Source organism: Diachasma alloeum, unplaced genomic scaffold (assembly GCF_001412515.2).
Source record: "Diachasma alloeum isolate Michigan unplaced genomic scaffold, Dall2.0 Dall_scaffold_00285, whole genome shotgun sequence".
NCBI lineage: Eukaryota > Metazoa > Arthropoda > Insecta > Hymenoptera > Braconidae > Diachasma > Diachasma alloeum.
The window spans coordinates 474,716-495,578 of record NW_021680424.1 but is presented as its reverse complement, the minus strand read 5'-3'; the positions used below and the strand labels follow the sequence as shown (position 1 = coordinate 495,578).

At 37.8% G+C, this 20,863-nt stretch overlaps 1 protein-coding gene across 1 annotated transcript in view; it reads right to left on the bottom strand.

Moving 5' to 3' along the window:
* LOC107038619 (tubulin polyglutamylase TTLL4) overlaps nt 1–20,863 on the bottom strand; it is a 112,572-nt gene that overhangs the window by 45,218 nt on the left and 46,491 nt on the right. Inside the window, exon 4 of the mRNA XM_015257829.1 lies at nt 6,327–6,408. The gene's annotated coding sequence lies outside the window, so the exon portion shown is untranslated. The remainder of the gene's footprint in view (nt 1–6,326; nt 6,409–20,863) is intronic.

Below are 20,863 nucleotides of genomic sequence, written 5' to 3'. Positions count from 1 at the left end.
TATATCTCGCCACTTACGTTTCGATTTTCCTCCCGTTTTTCCTCAATTGGTCTCAACTCACGCGAGGGACTGATGCTCTCCCTGGGGCCCTTCCCCCCTCCCACGTTCACCCGGGGGGACACAATGGGCCCCGTCTCCCTCACAATTTCCAGCTCTCGGGGCCCTTTTGAAACGACCAGTGATCCTTTGTGAACACGTGCACGAGAAATCGTAAATCTAACTAAAGAAACTCGGGATAAAGGAGACCATCGGGGCTTTTTTACGGCGGTCCAATGTATATATCGAGGGCTCAGAAACCTACACTAAGTGGATAATGGTCCACTGGCGTACGGTAGGGGTGCCGAGTGCTGGTGTTGGGATGAGTCGGTGGAGATCCGGGGGGATTTCGAGCTGCGACTGTGGACATGGGTGCCTAACCTGCCTTTTGAGGGCTTAAGAATGTATTCTGAATGGGGGAGAAAGAGAGCTATTGTCGTATTTCGGTATTATATTGAGTGAATGATAGAAATATTTGTATCTGAGGAGTGCTTCAATGGTGACGGGGATGAGAGCACTTTGAAGATGTTGAGATGGTGGAAAAATTGATATTTTTGGTTAATGATTGCTGTGGCACGGAGAAAAAATATTCCCGAATTGAGTAAAGTATACTTGATTCAAGTATATTTTAGGCTCAATCGGGGGATGGATATTTCAATGCGAAGACGATGCTGTGAGCCCTCTCAAGTGTGATGTAAGGGTCAGGCACTGAGTGTCAGAATTTAAGGGTCAAAAAGTGGAGGTTCATATTGAGGAATAAAAATGATCGAATACTGAAAATGTTCATGAATATCTCTATAATAATTAAGAACATCTCAAATTTATTTAATTTAATTCAATATTGATTTTTTCGCAAATTTCCGAATGAGAAATAATAAAAGAAATGTAATACAGCACATGCAGACGACAAATCCACAATTTCATCTTCAAATCACAAAAAAAAATCTGTAATTCCCAACTTTGATGATAATTTGAAAGTTAAAAAAATGAAGATAAGAATTTTGTCCCATTTTTCAGTTCCAAAAATCCTAATCACCCCCTGAAAGCCATTTGAAACTCGAAACAACCATAAACAGTTAAGAGCATTCTGTTATCATAATAGACGAAATCTCTGTCACCCTCAAGAGCCCTCAACGAGATAAATCGCTCCCTGAGAGGGCAATTTCCACTCCTGATACCCAAAACCTCCACATGTTTTTTCCAAACTCATGTTCTCAAAAATCTAAATATACCCTAAAAAGCTGTGCAGCGGGTGGATGAAGGCACTTGTAGGAACTAGGGAAAATTGACTGGGTACAATCATCAACAGACGCTAGTGTCCATTTCGTTGGGCCCACCGTGGCGACAGAGGATTTGCTGGTGATGGGGTCTGGATTGTATCGACTTTCAAAAACCACGTGTGGCTCGTGTTACTTGACAGGGACATTTTCAACTGGGGTTAATGGTATTTTGCACGTGCAACTGTACCCAATGTAATCAATCATCAATTTTGTCATTAAAAAAAAAGAGAACAAAGAGTGAAAAACCCAATCTTAAAATTAAAAATTAAATAAAAACCTCAGAAGAAGCGAGTTTTCATTTTTTAACTAAAATCATTAATTATTGATAACCAAGTAATGATTAATAATTGATGATAATTGTTTTTATTATATTAATTAATGAATTTGAAATTTGGATTGTTGTCTTGTAGTTGATTTTTTTTTCTCCATTTTTCTCAAATAAGAGAAATATTTTGAATTGCTCCAATGGAATCAATTCTGCCAATACAATCATTGATATCGTCATAAAAAACAGAACATAAAAAAAATTGAAATTAAAAATTGAGTAAAAAACTGACAGAAGGAAAGAAAAGAATTTCTATTTTCATAAATGAAAAAATCATCAGTTATCAATAATTAAGTTTTCAAATTCTGATTGTTCTCTCTTGTTTAAATTTTTCTTCTCACTATTTTTCTCAAATTAAAAAAAATATAAAAATGTTGTGACAATTTCTGCGAGTAATTTAATCCGTTCACGATTCCCCAAACAAAAACAGGTTTGTCAGTAGTGAAAAACGCACAAAAACCCGACGAAATAAGAGAAAACATCCCCGGAATGCATACAAAAGTATAAGAACTCGTCAAAGGCGTGTAAAGTTACATTTCTTTCGCCGAAGAATAAGAAGCCTCCGACTTCTCGAAGATGCTTTACACATTTTTGACACCCCGACAAAAAAAAAGCCCCAACCACAAAAAAAAATTTGAATAGAGTTTGAAAAAGTTGCTCGTCCACGTGTCTATTAATAGATAATCTTGGGAGGGATAAAAAAACTGAAACCTCTCAGGCCCTTCGAGAAGGAAAAAAAACAAATTCTTGAGGCTGAAAAAACCGCTGACCACGTGCAACCGCACGTGATGTCGTGGGAAACGTAGGAAGTTGTGATATAAAAAAATGGAGAAAAAAGTTGGGCCGTGGCTTATTAGGGCGTCCCCGGTGACTGAATCCCTCCACTCAAGGATTCTATGATTGAAGTAATGTGTGGAGTGAAAAAATGAGGGGGAAAAAATGGAAAAAAGTGTGCCTTTTCAATGTGCCGCCGCATTATGTCTTCGCTATTGCTGTTCTCCTTGAATAAACGGATTTTCGGAGACTCAAATGACGTTTTCAATCCATATTTCTCCACTATTTCTCATATTTCAATTAAAACAACGAATTAAATTCATTTTTTTTGCATGAAATCGAATTCTGACTGTGAAGATTTTTTTTGGAGTTGACTGTTTAAAAACTGAAATTTTTTTCCATTTTTTAACATTTATTTTTCAATTTTTTAAAAGAGAAAAATATGTATAATAATCCACCTTTGGATGATGACGTTAAAATTTTTATCGTCGAGTTTTGGAAACAAATGTTATCTTCAATTTATCAGTATTGTAATAAGTTAAAGATGACAAAAATTGAAGACAAAAATTTTTCAGATTGGTTTTTAGTTAAAAAAATCAATGAATCGTCAATACGAGAAAATAAGAATGATTAAATTATGAAATTCTTGATATCTCTATAATCATATCTCAATTATATCAATTTTTCTTTGATTTTCTTAAAGTGTCCGAATAAAAAATAATAAAGTTGATGTAATGTCGCACATACACGGAAAAAAATACTTGAATTGAGTATAAAATATATTTTATACTCAATTAAAATATTTTTTTTCCCGTGAATTAATGAAAAAAAAATTTTTTTCCTTCATGTGATGAACTTGATGCCTGATTTAAATAATTACCTCCGTCCTAGAGTTTAATCTCATGAATATACGAGGAATATCAAAAGATGATACATTAGGGTTTCACTTGATTAACAGCTCCCCGGGCCCCCCCCCCCCTCCCACCAGTAACACGATATTTACCTGTTCACTGCAATTTGAGAAGAAATGGTTTCTCCTAATTTGAGTTTGTTCCGATGAAATTCGATACTTGAAATGAATTTACGAGGCACCCATGATTGCGTTCAAATTTCGTGCCTTGATTATTTTTCCCCCTTTCTCTTCTCGGTTACCTTTCGTTTTTCAATCGAGTGTGTTGGGAAAAAGGGAATTAATCGAAGGTGAAACTTTCATTGGGTTTTATAGGTGGGGAACAATGGGATTGGATGTGTTCGATAATGAAATAGGCTTTTATTCACTCTTGATGATGGGAGGTTCCTGTGGGAAATGGAGATTTTTTTTCTGACAGTGTGAGAATAAATTGGAAGTTTATGGGTTTTGTAGTGAATTTTAGGAGAGCGATATTGCGTTCGATTCGGGGGAAAAAAATAATCAATTTTCGATTTTTTCAACTGCAAAAAGACAGGAATTCCCCAACTTACTTGAATATTTAGTCAATTGAAAATTCAAGAATATATTTAGCAGAATTGTCCTGATTTCTTGCAATTTTCGTGGAATAATTGAACTGAAATTTACAGTTTTTTAAATTTTCACATAAAATTGTGAATTTCTCGAACGAAATTCTTTGAAATTCCAAACTGACACTTGAGAAAAATTTCCAAAAAGTGTACTGGAAATTTCAGCCAACAATTAAATATTAAAAATTGCATTGTTATTCGACTAAAAATTCTACAACTGTAGAAATTTGTACAGCCCAGGGAAAGTTTTAATTTTTTGTGTCCCTCATGTGATAGATTTATTACTGAATAAAAATTGATGAAACTAGACATTTCAATATTCTTTTGATTGATTAACACGCACATGTGGGCCCTCCCAGCGTAAACTCCACGATTTCCCTATGAGAAATCCCCCGTCGTCCCCATAACAAATCGCTTCATTCGTTGAAACAACAAACCGATATTTCATAAACTCCCGAAATTTCCATATTAATCTCCCAACCGACCGCCGACCTGACGATTCAAAGGAATCTCCAATAAATTAAACCCCCCGAAAAAATGATCCATCGAAAATCCGTGGGGTTTCTCCCGAAAAAACCTTGAAACACTTACTCCGAATCAATAACTCCGTTAATTATTCCCTCAGCAGGTATCCCCCTCACTCTCAAAACCCATCACTCTTCGTCTCCCCTCGATCGTTCCACATCTCCTAAAAATCTAAACTATGTATTCCAGATCGAATGTCGATTGGTCGCGATTCCCTCAGCTACCGCACTTACTCAAAATGAGATCTAGACTAGTAATTTTCAAAAGAGTGGCGTTGAATTCCATTGAAGAGTAAAAATTAATAAAATTTCATATTTCCCTGAAAATTTTAATGAAATTAACCTTTTTCATTGATTTTTCTTTGATTTTTAAATATTATGAATATTCAATCACGAAATGCGTTAAAATTGTAAATGTATAAAATACCACTACACACACGAAGAGAAATATTCAGTAAAAATTACAGAACTCACAATTCACTCACCGATTACGGAATCGACACAGAAAATTTGAGTGACGGTATCGTAATTTTTGCACAGGAGATTAAGATAAAAATTACGGAACGCTCTGGAAAAATTCCGTGACAGCTCCGTAAAATGTCCTACAAAAACCACATTTCGCCCAGGAATTACGGAAAAGATACATAATTTTTATTGAATATTTCTCTCCGTCCGCCCTCACTTCGCCTAAAACTCTATTCCAGATTGAATGTCCATTGGCCGCGGATTCCCCCCCAGCTACCGCACTTACTCAAAATGAGATTTCGCGAAACATTATCTCCACGCACCTGCTGAGCGCCTTTTTACAATTTTTTTTACTCCATCTCGATGTTTCATCATGGAACGGAAATACCAGCGAGAGATGATTGGAGGACAAGAGGAGAATATTATACCCGTCATGCGTAATGTATTGAGTGACGTGGCCATTTTCAGTTTGAACTCAAATTACATTTTTTTCACGGGGGGAGGGNTTAGGGGAAAGAGAAGATTTAGAAGAGGAAAAATAATGAAAGTTCAGATTTCGCTGAACATTCAAGGAAATTTCATATTGTTGGGCAGTAAGAAAATGAGAATTCCACAACTTATTTAAATTTCGTACAAATACAGGAATATATGGTATCAAATATCAATCTTCGAGGTCCAGTGAAATTCGACTGGACAGAGCAGGAAGCATCGACAATAAGATTTTTTTCCTCCAATTTTTTGTTAATGCGAGTAATCTTCGGCGTCGATTCCTAATCCCCACATCCGGTCTGGGGGTCCAGGGACCCCCGGGTAGATTTTCCGGCATTGTGAGTCGTGTGTTCCGTTTCTGGTGATGCGTCTCGGTGAGTAGAACACCCGAGTGACGTTATAAATGAGTCACGATGAAGGAGACATGAGAGGGATCGTGATCCCCTGCTGTCAACTGTTTTTTCGGGGCTCGTTAATTCCTTGTGGTACTAATATGTCAGGATCGTTAAGACACGTTTTCCGAGGGTTCCTCGGGTATTTTAATTGGTTTCAGGGAGAAAATATGCGTTTTTCTCTTGCGTTAGGGAAAACAGAGGATGGAGTGAGTCAACGTAATTTGTAGGTGATTTTCTTGGGACGAAAATTAATAGGCAAATCTAAAAAGTGAAGATAAACCCAGAGAAGTGATGTATTTGGATCGAATGAAAATTTATGTTTGGAATTTTTCTATTTAGTCAACAGTAGTTTTGTTGGAAATTAATATTTTTTCGTGGGATTTGATTTAACTAGAGTTTATTTAATTAGAATGAACCGTTTTTTTAGGAGAATGAAACCCCTTTGCCTAGAGTTCTTCGGGTATTTCAGTCGGTTTAGGGGAGAAAATGTTCATTATTCTTTTTCGCTAGAGAAAATAATTAATTTATAAAAATGACTTACCCAAGAAGCAAAGATCTGCTTTTAAAAATAAACGAGTGGAGTTGATCAACGGTAGATCAAGACAGCTCGTAGATGATGTATCCTGCAAAAAAAAATTCTATCATGAAAATAAACTCTTCAAATGAATTTATCCACAACAAACCTATTTTTCTTCTACTAAATACAGAGATAACAATTTAACACTAAATAGTCCCTCGGAATTAACACTCGACCCTCAGTAAACCGCTGAATGAAAATTGTATACATGTCTTCAGACGTCGAAAACTGATATCACTCAAAAAAAATTTCAAATCAATAAATTATTATTGAATAATTACGAAGGCACTTGAATTAATCTCTTCGTAAAAAAAAAACTCATTAAAATAAACTCTTCAAATGAATTTATCCCCATCAAACCTATTTTTCTTCCACTAAATACAGAGATAACAATCTAAACACGAAATAGTCCCCCGGAATTAACACTCGTCCCTCAGTAAACCGCTGGATTGCAGCGTAAACTCCTCACAACGGATAAGGGCGTCAGTCCCTCAAGGTTAAGAAAGCACGCGAGTATCTCACCTAAAAAAGAAGGAATAAAAATTGTATACATGTCTTCAGAATGTGACTGGGCCCTCGGACGAGCCCCTTTGACACCCCCGTCGGGCCCCAAACAAGCCCGAGCTAAATGTTATGTGAGGGAGATGGGGATGCCTCGGGTAAACCATAACAACAGCGGAGGCCCACAATGGAGACTCAGAACGCCAAGGGGACAACTGGATTTTCCGTTCGCTGGGCAAACACAAGCAAACATGGGCGTCGGGGTGCCTTATTTCTTATTTCTTCCTTTCTAGCTGGCAATACTCGTATATTCCAGTGCCTCGGGCATTGTCGAGAGAACGAGACTTTTCTGTTATGCTGAGTTATGAATAACCCGAGTGATCTCAATGCGGTATTGTATGGATTTATAGCGCACTGAGCGGCTAGTTTACAGGGACATGTGTAATGCTGATCATGTAAAGGGGCGCAGAATGGATTGTTTCAGAGAGAAATATTCAGTAAAAATTACGGAACAATTCACGTAATCCGCAATGGGGAATCGTTTTCCGGCAATTTTTGGGGGAATGGAAGAGAAGAAATCTAAATCGTTCAGTGAATTTTCAGATTCATCACCGAACAAAGTACGAAATTGTCGTGTAATTTTTCCCGAAGAAGTTAAATCTTACAGAAACTTGCCGACTTATTGTGCCTCCAAAATAAAAAATTCTTGAACGTTCAACAATTTTTATGAAGCTGGTGAGTTATTTCTACGTTCCGTTCCGTAAAATTTCTCAATCGTCGGGCATTGTCGAGAGAACGAGACTTTTCTGTTATGCTGAGTTATGAATAACCCGAGTGATCTCAATGCGGTATTGTATGGATTTATAGCGCACTGAGCGGCTAGTTTACAGGGACATGTGTAATGCTGATCATGTAAAGGGGCGCAGAATGGATTGTTTCAGAGAGAAATATTCAGTAAAAATTACGGAACAATTCACGTAATCCGCAATGGGGAATCGTTTTCCGGCAATTTTTGGGGGAATGGAAGAGAAGAAATCTAAATCGTTCAGTGAATTTTCAGATTCATCACCGAACAAAGTACGAAATTGTCGTGTAATTTTTCCCGAAGAAGTTAAATCTTACAGAAACTTGCCGACTTATTGTGCCTCCAAAATAAAAAATTCTTGAACGTTCAACAATTTTTATGAAGCTGGTGAGTTATTTCTACGTTCCGTTCCGTAAAATTTCTCAATCGTCGGGCATTGTCGAGAGAACGAGACTTTTCTGTTATGCTGAGTTATGAATAACCCGAGTGATCTCAATGCGGTATTGTATGGATTTATAGCGCACTGAGCGGCTAGTTTACAGGGACATGTGTAATGCTGATCATGTAAAGGGGCGCAGAATGGATTGTTTCAGAGAGAAATATTCAGTAAAAATTACGGAACAATTCACGTAATCCGGAATGGGGAATCGTTTTCCGGCAATTTTTGGGGGAATGGTAGAGAAGAAATCTGAAACGTTCAGTGAATTTTCAGATTCATCACCGAACAAAGTACGAAATTGTCGTGTAATTTTTCCCGAAGAAGTTAAATCTTACAGAAACTTGCCGACTTATTGTGCCTCCAAAATAAAAAATTCTTGAACGTTCAATAATTTTTATGAAGCTGGTGAGTTATTTCTACGTTCCGTTCCGTAAAATTTCTCAATCGTTGGGGAAAAATTACGGAACGACTTGTCCCCACAGCGGTGAGTCATCAGGCGGGTGGTCAATTTTTACGGAACAAATCGTAGAATTTACGTCGCGATTAGTACAATTTCAGCTCCGACTCACACTTTTTATTGAATTTTACTTCGCTCGCGTGAAATTTGAATTTGAAATGGACGAGTAAATTAATTTTAAATAAATGTTTGAGTGGAACAGATTTACTTGAGACGAGGAAATTTAACATTAATTATCAATTAATTTAATATTTACTAGATTAAACTCAATATGTATTTTCAATGAAAATTTCTGTTTTTATTTCACTTCCCCAAAAAAACTTCATACTTTTCAAATTGACGAATAAAAATGAGTCTGAAAAATCACGACGCAATCTTCCATTCTTTGCCAAAAAAGCATTAAATAACAAATTGCAAATGATTTCTCAGTACAAAAACAATATTCTTGATTTGAAAATAATTTCCGCTCCCCTCATCTCTTCAAGCCACCAATTTAAAAAATAATTCTTCCCTCCATATCATAATCAGCAATCAGATGATCCAAATATGAATGTTACGATGAGAATCATGCTACCGACGTTTTACACCCAGTAATTTATTCAGTGCGAATTTACGACGGCTGTCTCATTATATGGTGGATCGGCAATTACGCATTGCACTGCTAGCCCCTGGCTGAAATTCCCAGAGGCAACCAATTATCGTACCGTCGATTCATCCATCTTCCCTTCCTTTTATGTCTCTTAAAATCGCGAGTTGCCCACTGACCATTTTTATTTTATAATCATGAGAATTGTTCCGGATTTTTGCGAATCGCCATTCTCCGAGGGCTTTCAAAACCCCCTGTGTTCCATAAAAACGAAATGAAAAAAAAAATGGGAGAATGACGGGAGTAATGATAATTATTGCTTGCGTCATGCAGCCAACATCGGGAATTGTAAAGCATGACCGGATGCAATAAAGCTGTTAAAATTTCTTGCAACTGGTTATTTGAGTCAGAGAGGATTTTATTCGGATGAATTACCTGAAATGTGTGAGTTCTCTTGGGTATTATGAATTGAGTGGCTTTTTTTTCATTGAATATAACATATTATGAGTCATTGAGCAATTGTAAAAATTTTTTTCTCTCAATAATTTCGTACAGGTGATCTCTTTTGAGTTGACTTTTAGTGAGAAATTATTTTTTGTCGATTTTTATTGTGTTCATTTTCATTGGGCGCTTCATATTATTTTGTACAATTCAATTATATTTCTTCTTTGATCAATTGTGTTGGATTTCTCGTGAAACATCGATAAAATGGCATTGGAAATTTTTTTTATGCATAATAAAATGAATTTAAAACATTATGTTCATTATGTCCATTTTGAAAATAACTGAAACCTCTAAAAATTAGTATATGAATTAAATTTTAATTAATCTCGATGGACAGGCCCCAGGCATACCCACAGAGGGCTGATATAACCCAAAAAATCCAAAACTTGAAAAATAAAAAAAAATAAAAAATAAAATTAAAAAAAGAAACAAAAAAATTGGAATTTCTTGAAACACCTCAGGCTCCAGCGAAACATATTTTCTCCGAATAAGTGGTCTCCAGAGCTCCAACGTCTCAAAAAATCACGGAAGTTATTCATTAAAACGCCACGTGTGTACGAATAATTCAAAGAGAAATGTCTTGTCCTGACGTGAGAAACGATACTCATCCATACATGATCCAGCCCCCGGTGTGCACCGTACAAACTACGACACACCTCCCCGCAGATTCGCCCGTAGGGGTGACAAAGTCAGCGGGTGTCTGTGGAGCCGTACAATGCGGGATGCGTGAAGCATCAGACATTAGTCCAGATTGTGAACACGTTCATCAAAGGAATAAGGAAGAGTGTAATAAAGAATCTCCCCGCGGGAGTCGGAGAAGTTTCCTCGATCTTGCCTGGATGATGTCATTGTCAGGCGCCTCTGGACATTTGACAATGGAGAAATTGCGAGGGAGTCGTAACGAGGCTGTCTTTTTCATGCCCCCGGGGCTCCTTGTGGTGCCCTGGTTACAATGGAGCTCGCCCGAGAGCTCCTCACAAAGATGTCCCCAGTGACAAAAATATTTAACAACAATCGCCGTTGTCCTAGGACAGCTTTTGTCGTGGGCAGAGGTTACGGGGAAGTGATCTCTTGGAAATATTTCGTCCCAATGGCGGATTGTCTGGAGATGGTCCCCGGGGATTGAGGTTAACCTCTCCGAGGATGTGAAGTCTTCACTAAGACACGGGAGATTTTAATGCGAGTTTGTCAATTTTTTAAATGAATTACGAGATAAATTCCAGCGCTGGCCGCAGAAAATATCTGGGGTTCACTCATAATGCAATAGATTAATTTCAAGAATTTAGGGCTTCATTTGAGCCCCATCTGACCCTAAACTTCCGAATATTTCGCTATGATTTTGTTATTTAAATTTTGCAGGTCTGAATTTGAATCTCGATATTGAACCGTTGGAAAACGTTTTGAAAATGGAAAAATAAAATTAGAAAGTTTACTTTTGGAGGAAGATTGATGAAATAATTAAAAAATTGCAATTTTTGAAAATTACAGTAGCGAAGTGGTAAAACGTTTTCAGTCGATTCATCTCCCAGTTGAGTTTTTGAGGAATATTTCCGAATCCAAGGGAGATAGCGAAATTTTCGTAATGACATTTGTTGTAGCTCTCAATTGGCTCTACGAAAAAGGTTATATAAAAAATTTTGCCATCTCCCTTAGATTCCGAGATATTTATTGAAAACTGGCCGATAGTCAAAATTGACCTGATAAAAATGAGATTTCCGACAGTTTAAACAATTTCAATTATTTATTTATAAACAGCGAATGTTTGAAAAAATCGTAATCCTGGGCAAAATGTAATTTAAATAACGCTGAATATTCGTGTTTTTTAAAAAAATTTCCAACACAATTTAATTGAAAAATTTCATAATACTCAACTTGAATATTCTTAAAAAAATGACATAATTTCGAGAGTAATAAATCTACTTGACTTTTCCACCAACTCCACTTTTCCGTCACTTCCTCAAATATCCCATTACTCCCTGACCGTTCCCCTGAGAAAATTAGACATCTCACTGTGACCCGTAAAAACTGAACATCTGCCATCTGTAAAATTAGTCGATTGACACCAGTACGAAATAGGAGAGAAGAATTTGGAAATCAGTTTACGAGCTCCATGGTTTATGGTGAATTCTCTTTGACCAAAGTTTGCCCACTGCGGGTGAGCAAACTATGGCCATTCGTCGCCGGACAATCGTCTGACGTTGTACACAAAGATGTAACGTATTATTTAGACGTTGTAGAACTACCTTGGGTGGTCAAGCTGGACTCGTATATTTTGTTTAGTGTAACTGGTGTTCAGCGATTGTGACGACTTCTTTTCACAAATAAGGGTTCATTGCTGGAATTTTTCGGGGAAGGGCGGATGTACTTCTGGAGGGAAATGGCTTCTGGGGGTTGAGATGTCGAACTTTTGCAACTTTCGCGTTGAGAATGAATGAATGGGTTTTTTATTTCTCAATTTCTGACTTGAGATATTTTGTTTCAAAATTATGATGTCTTATTTTTTCCAAACACACTGCTAAAAAAATTTGACTGAATTTTCAAAAAAAAAAAGACCTGGAATTCGATTTAAAGGAAATGAGTCAATTTTCTCTGATAATTCAAGTAAAGTTCCAATTTTTTAGCGACAGGGAGATGGAAATTTCACAATTTAAATGCATTTTCAAGTGGAAATGAATATTCACTGTCAAATTCCCTCGAATTTACAGGGAATTCTTAAAAAAAAAAATTGAAATTTCAATTTTTGACTCTTTTGACTCTTAACGGAAATTTCAGGGGAAGAATTTTTAACAGTGAATTTTTAACATAAAAAAAATTAATGATTTTTATGACACCTTGAAGACGTCTTGCCTGACCCGATGATCCTGTTAAAAAATACTGCAACATCAAATTTTTTAAATTGAAAAAAAATCACCATATAAAAGGAAAATGGTGAATTAAATCCCTCATCCAGTCTCGATATCTCCCCGATCGAAGCCGCGGGTTCTCCTCAAACGCATCCGGGCATTATCTCGCACCCGTAATTTCGAATGAGCCGCAAACGTGTCGGCTCTTGACACCCCCGTCGAAAATGAGAGGCCCGAGTGCTTCTTTCCTGGCGCTAAAAAAAAGATCCGAGAGAGAATCCAGACGTCGGCGGCTTTGAAATGACCTTTGAAGTTCCCCGAGTGGTGACCGGTCTGTCCTAAACCCGATAATGCACCGATCTGAGGTGCCGCATCAGTGAAAATAATGCGCAAGGCGTTAAACAAGAGTTAAAATGATCCATCGGAGTGAGAAAAATACGGGACACTGGGGTTCTGCCTTTTGGGGATTATTACGGGCTTTTTTTCATCGTTATTACCGGGTCTTTGAGGTTCACTTTCGCTTCCGAGTGCATTTGGTGTTGATGATCACACTTTTTGGGGGCTTTGTCGGAGTGAAAAGGGGAGTGGAGGCGTGTTGAGATGAGGGCACGGAGTGGAGAATGGATAAATGGATGGGGAGGTTGGTGCAGATGAGACCCAATTACCCACTTGGGTGACGAGTGTTTGGTAATGTGGTGAGAAGAAAGGGGGAGGGGGACTATTTATTTCAGGCTGAGAGAAATCGCTTTTTTCGGGGGGAGAGATTTGTCACTTCATCTGAAGAGAGCGAGAAAGACATTTTTTTAATGAAAAGACAAATTTTTTGAATCAAGAAGTGCTTTTTCACTGGAAATATAGATTGTTAAAAATTATTGGATAAAGTATTACAGTTCCACTGAAATTTCACGAAAAAAACGAGGAAAACTGTGAGTTTCAGCTGAATTTTGCATGAAACTTGACAGAAATCAGGAAAATTCAGGTGAATGTATTCTGGAAATTTCGGGGTTATTTCATCTTTTAGAATTAATTTAATTTGTCCTGCGTGTGTTTTTATTTTTTTTCAATCTTCTGCTTGGAAAACAATTTTTCCAAACGACTTTCAGCAATTTTTCATTGAACAAAAAATAAATGATCATATGAGGCATAAAAAAATGAAAATTTTCCCTGAAATTAAGTATTATTTCCTCTAATAAATCCTCCTTCCAACGATAACGTAAAATTCATTCAGCTGCATAAACAAATTCAACACAGAATTAATTAAAACCGAACCTTATCCCTCAGCCCCAGCAATCACCGAAAAAATATTAATTCCCAAATGATCAAAAAATTAAATTCCTACTGAAACCTATCATTTCAATCCCACGTCTCACTTCACTTCAAAAATTCTCCTGTTTCCCCTGTTTTCAATTCCACCAATTTCTCAAGCCCAAAAATTCATCCTCCAATTGTAATTCATCTCCCCCTCCCAAAATCTCCCCAAAAATCGGAATAATTAACCCCCGTCCACATTTCTCGCCCCTAAATTCCAGTCAGATTTTCCGCATTTTCACCTCCCAAAATCGCTCACCCAGAAATTAAAAAAAATCCCTTCCATAAATATCCCCTTTCCCTCCACGATTGTTCATTCCTCTCCATGGGAGTCCTCCCCCCCCCCCAAAAAAAAAAAAACTCAAATAAAATTCCCGTTAGCCTTCTCCCACGTCGTCCTGTCCTCTCCCTCCGATTTCGATGGACGCCCGAGTAAATTATGATTAATCCCAGCCTCTTTGATCCCTCCCCCCACTCTCCCTCCCCCTCCACCCAAGACGAAGCGTTTGCACCTGCCAGTGCTCCTCCCCACTCGTCCCAACTACCACTAGTTAGCTTCGTTTCTATTTAACAGTGGAATACGCCCGGGTATGTCTCTCATTTTTTTCTTTCCTTTTTAATTTTTTTTCTCCTCTCCTTTAACATCCTCACCCTGGCATTTTCTACTCTCGGTTTCTTGTTCGAGGCAAACCAGGGGCACGAACTCCGCCCACAAAAACCCATAGAAATACCCTTGGGTCCCCAATTTACGGAAACCTTTATCGCCCTTTTTACGTTTCTCATTTTTCTAAATACGGGGACTTTTCTCTTTCACGTGTTATAATGATCTAGGGGGAGAGGGGAGGGTGATCATGCGGTAACGTTAGCCACTAATTTGATGGTTCGAGGCGTACACATCGGAAGCCGGGGGATACAGCGTTTGATCACCGCCGAGAGGGATTGGGGCAACAGGTTATTTCAACGTTTCGGTTCGTTAATTAACAAGTTGGATGTGACTCGTGAAATGGGAGATCTGTTGATTATGTGTCTTCAATTCTGGGCAATTGGATTTACTTCTGGGAGGGAGGGTGGAGGAGGGGGCGCTGGGAGAGATTGAGAGGAGATTATTGGGGGTTCGGGATTTTTTTTTTGAGGAAGTGGGATTGGAATGATAGGTTTCAGTGGGAATTTAATTTTTTGATCATTTGGGAATTAATGTTTCGATGATTGCCGGCGGTGGAGGGATGAGGTTCGGTTTTAATTAATTTTGTTTTGAATTTGTTTATGCAGCTGAATTAATTTTATGGTTTGGTGATGTTTATTGTTGGAAGGAGGATTTATTAGGGGAGATAATTATTGAGTGAGAGTACATAATTTCAGGGAGAATTATCGTTGAGCAAAAGTTGATGGAAATATATTTTTAGACTTAAAAAAACAATTATTTTCCATTCACTCTGTCCTTCTCCGCGTGAGATCAAATTTCTTATTTTACTTTCGTTTCAACAGATGAAAATACAAATTGTAGGTGTCCTAAAACGCTCCGTAAGTCCCATTGAACCACTTTAAATCCTAATCCACCGTAGCTTGTGCGTTTGTGGGTCAAATAATCCGAGCGCACATACAGTTGTAACCCGTGTTATATAAAGACGCAAGTGCAGCGATGCGTGTGACTTTTGAGATCCCCTAAACCCGAGACGTTCATTTTTTTTCCACCCGTGGATTTTTATTCATCGGTTATAGAGTCCTCTGTTCACCTACGCTTTATACCGAAATCTCGGGTGGAGATTAGCTCGTGGAATTTTGTAAACGCATAGCGCACGCTTCCGCGGCGTTAAGATCGCGATGCGGGTGCTTGTGTTTGGGAAATACCAGTTTTCTGGTCCAGGGGAGATATTTAACGAAGCGATTTTTTTTTTGTTATCCCTCGGGGGGGAGTAACGAAAAAAACATCGGTGATTTTGCACAATGCGGGNCCCCCCAATAAAAAAAAACTCAAATAAAATTCCCGTTAGCGTTCTCCCACGTCGTCCTGTCCTCTCCCTCCGATTTCGATGGACGCCCGAGTAAATTATGATTAATCCCAGCCTCTTTGATCCCTCCCCCCACTCTCCCTCCCCCTCCACCCAAGACGAAGCGTTTGCACCTGCCAGTGCTCCTCCCCACTCATCCCAACTACCACTAGTTAGCTTCGTTTCTATTTAACAGTGGAATACGCCCGGGTATGTCTCTCATTTTTTTCTTTCCTTTTTAATTTTTTTTCTCCTCTCCTTTAACATCCTCACCCTGGCATTTTCTACTCTCGGTTTCTTGTTCGAGGCAAACCAGGGGCACGAACTCCGCCCACAAAAACCCATAGAAATACCCTTGGGTCCCCAATTTACGGAAACCTTTATCGCCCTTTTTACGTTTCTCATTTTTCTAAATACGGGGACTTTTCTCTTTCACGTGTTATAATGATCTAGGGGGAGAGGGGAGGGTGATCATGCGGTAACGTTAGCCACTAATTTGATGGTTCGAGGCGTACACATCGGAAGCCGGGGGATACAGCGTTTGATCACCGCCGAGAGGGATTGGGGCAACAGGTTATTTCAACGTTTCGGTTCGTTAATTAACAAGTTGGATGTGACTCGTGAAATGGGAGATCTGTTGATTATGTGTCTTCAATTCTGGGCAATTGGATTTACTTCTGGGAGGGAGGGTGGAGGAGGGGGCGCTGGGAGAGATTGAGAGGAGATTATTGGGGGTTCGGGATTTTTTTTTTGAGGAAGTGGGATTGGAATGATAGGTTTCAGTGGGAATTTAATTTTTTGATCATTTGGGAATTAATGTTTCGATGATTGCCGGCGGTGGAGGGATGAGGTTCGGTTTTAATTAATTTTGTTTTGAATTTGTTTATGCAGCTGAATTAATTTTATGGTTTGGTGATGTTTATTGTTGGAAGGAGGATTTATTAGGGGAGATAATTATTGAGTGAGAGTACATAATTTCAGGGAGAATTATCGTTGAGCAAAAGTTGATGGAAATATATTTTTAGACTTAAAAAAACAATTATTTTCCATTCACTCTGTCCTTCTCCGCGTGAGATCAAATTTCTTATTTTACTTTCGTTTCAACAGATGAAAATACAAATTGTAGGTGTCCTAAAACGCTCCGTAAGTCCCATTGAACCACTTTAAATCCTAATCCACCGTAGCTTGTGCGTTTGTGGGTCAAATAATCCGAGCGCACATACAGTTGTAACCCGTGTTATATAAAGACGCAAGTGCAGCGATGCGTGTGACTTTTGAGATCCCCTAAACCCGAGACGTTCATTTTTTTTCCACCCGTGGATTTTTATTCATCGGTTATAGAGTCCTCTGTTCACCTACGCTTTATACCGAAATCTCGGGTGGAGATTAGCTCGTGGAATTTTGTAAACGCATAGCGCACGCTTCCGCGGCGTTAAGATCGCGATGCGGGTGCTTGTGTTTGGGAAATACCAGTTTTCTGGTCCAGGGGAGATATTTAACGAAGCGATTTTTTTTTTGTTATCCCTCGGGGGGGAGTAACGAAAAAAACATCGGTGATTTTGCACAATGCGGGTAGTGAAGAAAAAATGGACATTGGGGATTGGCATCGTCTCTTGGGTGGTCAGAAAAAAATATATTGCTCCGCCATTTTTCATATCTAAACACAAAGTCACAATATCAAATAGTTATTTCGTTGAAAGAATTTGAAATGAGCGATTTTAAATTATTATTTTCCGTTTGCTTCAATTTTTTTGTGGTAAAAAAAATTTAATTTTATGTTGATTTGGTATTTAGTGTTTTTAAATAATTTATGCTAGTTATTTTCATTGTTATTTATAGTGATGTGCCATTTTTCACATCAGAACACAAAATAAAAAAAGAAAATACCTATTTTGTTATAAGAATTTGAAATTAGCGATTTTTAAATATTATTTTCCGTTTGATTCAATTTATTTGCATTCAAAAAAAATAAAATTCGACGTTGATTTCATATTTAACGTTTTTAAATCATTAATTCGAGTTATTTTGTTTAGAATAATCCCTATTGGCTCTCTCTCTGTCCCCCCATGATTAGTTTTTTTTACTTAATGAGGATGACAAAGGAGAAATTCTAAAGAGGATTCCAATCAGCGGTTCAACGAGCCGAAAATCGCAAAACCGGAAATTGGTGAATTCCTCATTCTGGAATTTTTACGGTCAATGTGGGTGGCAGGCGGAACAGGGGCATTACCAACTGAGTATTCTTGTTCGAAAATTTTGAGTAAACCCCGAAGCATTACGGGAAGACTCATCGTACCGTGAAATGAGCCCACCCAAATCAGGACATTATCCCTCTTGCCTTCACAAATGAGAATAATGAGAACGCAAGAATGCTCCATTGCTTCTGTTTAACGAAAACGGAGCCGTCATCATTCGGAGATGAACAGTCCGGGGAAAAAGTGGAGGTAATGATGAAATTCGAGTGAAGTGAAGAATAAAAGTAATGCTGACAGGAAATGCCTGATGAAGGTAATTTGATGAAGCTCGCGGAGGGAACGAGAATGGCTCTATTATTGTCATTTTACAAATTCGGAATTTTTTAGAAATGAAACGGGAAAAATTCTAGTATTGACACTAGAAAATTTCTGGGTGCAGAATTTTTTGGTGGAAATTAAAGACATTCAGTGATGTTTTTTTTAAGGATATCCAGGTACTTTGGCTATTTTTTCTCTGCAGAGCTTTCATTTGAGAAAGACTGACATTTAACAGTGATTTTATTATTTATACTTTGCAGGTCTGAATTTGAATGTCGATATTGAACTGTTTGAAATCATTTTAAAAACCTGAAAAAAAATTAAAAATTTTACTTTTGGAGAAAAATTAACGAAATAATTTTAAAAATGATTTTTTTTTCAATTACCAGCATTTTCTATGAATAATTTATAAACAATCATTTTGTACCATAAAAAATCATTTATTCGGAATCGTAATAAATTTATTCACATTCGTAATTCTACTAGAAATTGATTTCATGCCTAAAAAAATTAGATTTCCGAAAGTTTGAACAATTTGAATTATTTATTTATAAATAACGAATGTTTAAAAATGATAATTTTGTAAATGATAATTTAAATGACGCGAGTATTCACGATTTTGTTCACTTTTTCTCACGCAATGCAATTGACAAACTGTAAAAAATATTTGGATATGCTCAAGTAAAAATACCTTTAACGTAATCCTGAAATGGACGCGATAAAATCAATTTTACGTAAAATCAAATACCGGGAATATTTATTGTACCCAACAATTAAAAACTACCGTCCCCCCAATCCCATCCAAAAATACTGAGCCGTCAATCCCCACTGATCCCCCGAAATAATTGCATCACCGCCGAAAAAATCCGTGAAAATTCACAACACCGAGTCCCCAAAACACCGTTTAATTCCTCCACTCAAAAATTCGTTAGTTCTAGATCGAAATAATTTCCACGGCCTCAAGTGCACAATTTCACCGGTAACCACAATTCCCCAATCCCCGTGTGCACACAAACCCCAGCATTTTATTCACCCGAATTCTCCTCAGCTCATTCATCCCCCGATTAGTTCCAGGAGCGTGCAGCACTCTCCATTGAATATCATTTCCGAAAATATCCACCAATGTAACAAGACCGATGCTCAAGGTGTTCCCAAACGAATTCAATTTAATAGCGAATGAAAATGCCGGTGACTGCGCGTCACGCCAATTTCACTCGTTTGAAACGAAGCTTTAGGGTCGAAAAAGAATGGCATAAGGGGGAGTAAAAATTTTTCAGAAAATTTTTTTCTTCTCTTTCCGAGTCCAAAAGACCCCGGGACCACACGTTCCGGTGAATTAGAGTTTATAAAGTATTTCGAGGGGGTACTGGGTCCCTTTTTATTATTTCCTTTGACGACACACCGATACGCCGATTTTCTGACTTCTCGCCTCGGCCCATCCACTTCTTACAACAGTAGTTTAACCATTTTTACGTTTGAGGAAGGAAATTCGAAGGCGGCGTACCTTTGACACTTTTTGAAAAATTCTCTGATGCCAGGAGGAACCATTCAACGAGCCTCTCCTAATTTCCGTGACGACAGGTCACTCCTGTGCGCAGCGGTTTTTGTTAAAAATCAGCTCTTTTTTTTATTCAGTTGGATTTTCTAACGAGTGACAATACCGGGGTGCTGGGGTGCTATCGAATTCTTCGGGGTTTTCGCCGGCCTTTTAGAGCACCCAGCGAGGAGAATTTTTTGAGGGTGTTTGGATTGGGGGAAAATGAGCGCGGATTCGATGCGTTGATTATATGGTGATGTTGTTAATGTCAGTGGGGAATTTGTTATGGATAATTGTGGAGTTCTATTTCAATTTGGTATCTGAGGAAAAATTACCGGTGAATTGTGAGGAGAATTTGACGAAATTCATGAGTCGCGTGAGGGCAAACATTTTATTGAATCAAGAATATAAAAATTGTTTAAAAAATATTTTTGATTTAAAAGAAAATCCAGTATTATAATTTTTAAATGGAAGTAATGATTTGTTTTTCAACGATTTATCCATTATTTCAAGTGTTTCAATTTGCAAAAAAATAGATAATTTCCAATGCATAAAAACAATTAATTATTCTTCCTCAATAATTTCTTCGCGATTCCAGGCTTCTTCGCACAAAAAAATTAACAGAAAAATTCTTCGAAAAAAGCAACAGAAATTGTAGTAAAAAATCTTTTTTAATTCATAATAAAATTACTATTGTTTCTTTGAAGATTTTTTTCTCAATAATATCATCATAACTTCATGTTTTTCAACTCAAAAAAAAATTCAAAGAATAATTCTCTTCGTAATTATTTTTTCGACGTGATTTCTCATTTCTTCCAGCTCCCGATAATTTGAGGATCATTAACGATTCACGTACGGTGAGAGAGCCGGAGTGAACGAGGCTTACAACTCGATATTTTTTTTCCCCGATTTTTTTTCACGTTAATGCTCGAGGGTTTGTTGGGCGCTGATGGGGCACTTGTTCTGTTCTGTTACGGTGGTGCACGTGTTCTAATGGACGTCCCCCCCCCCCCCCCCCCC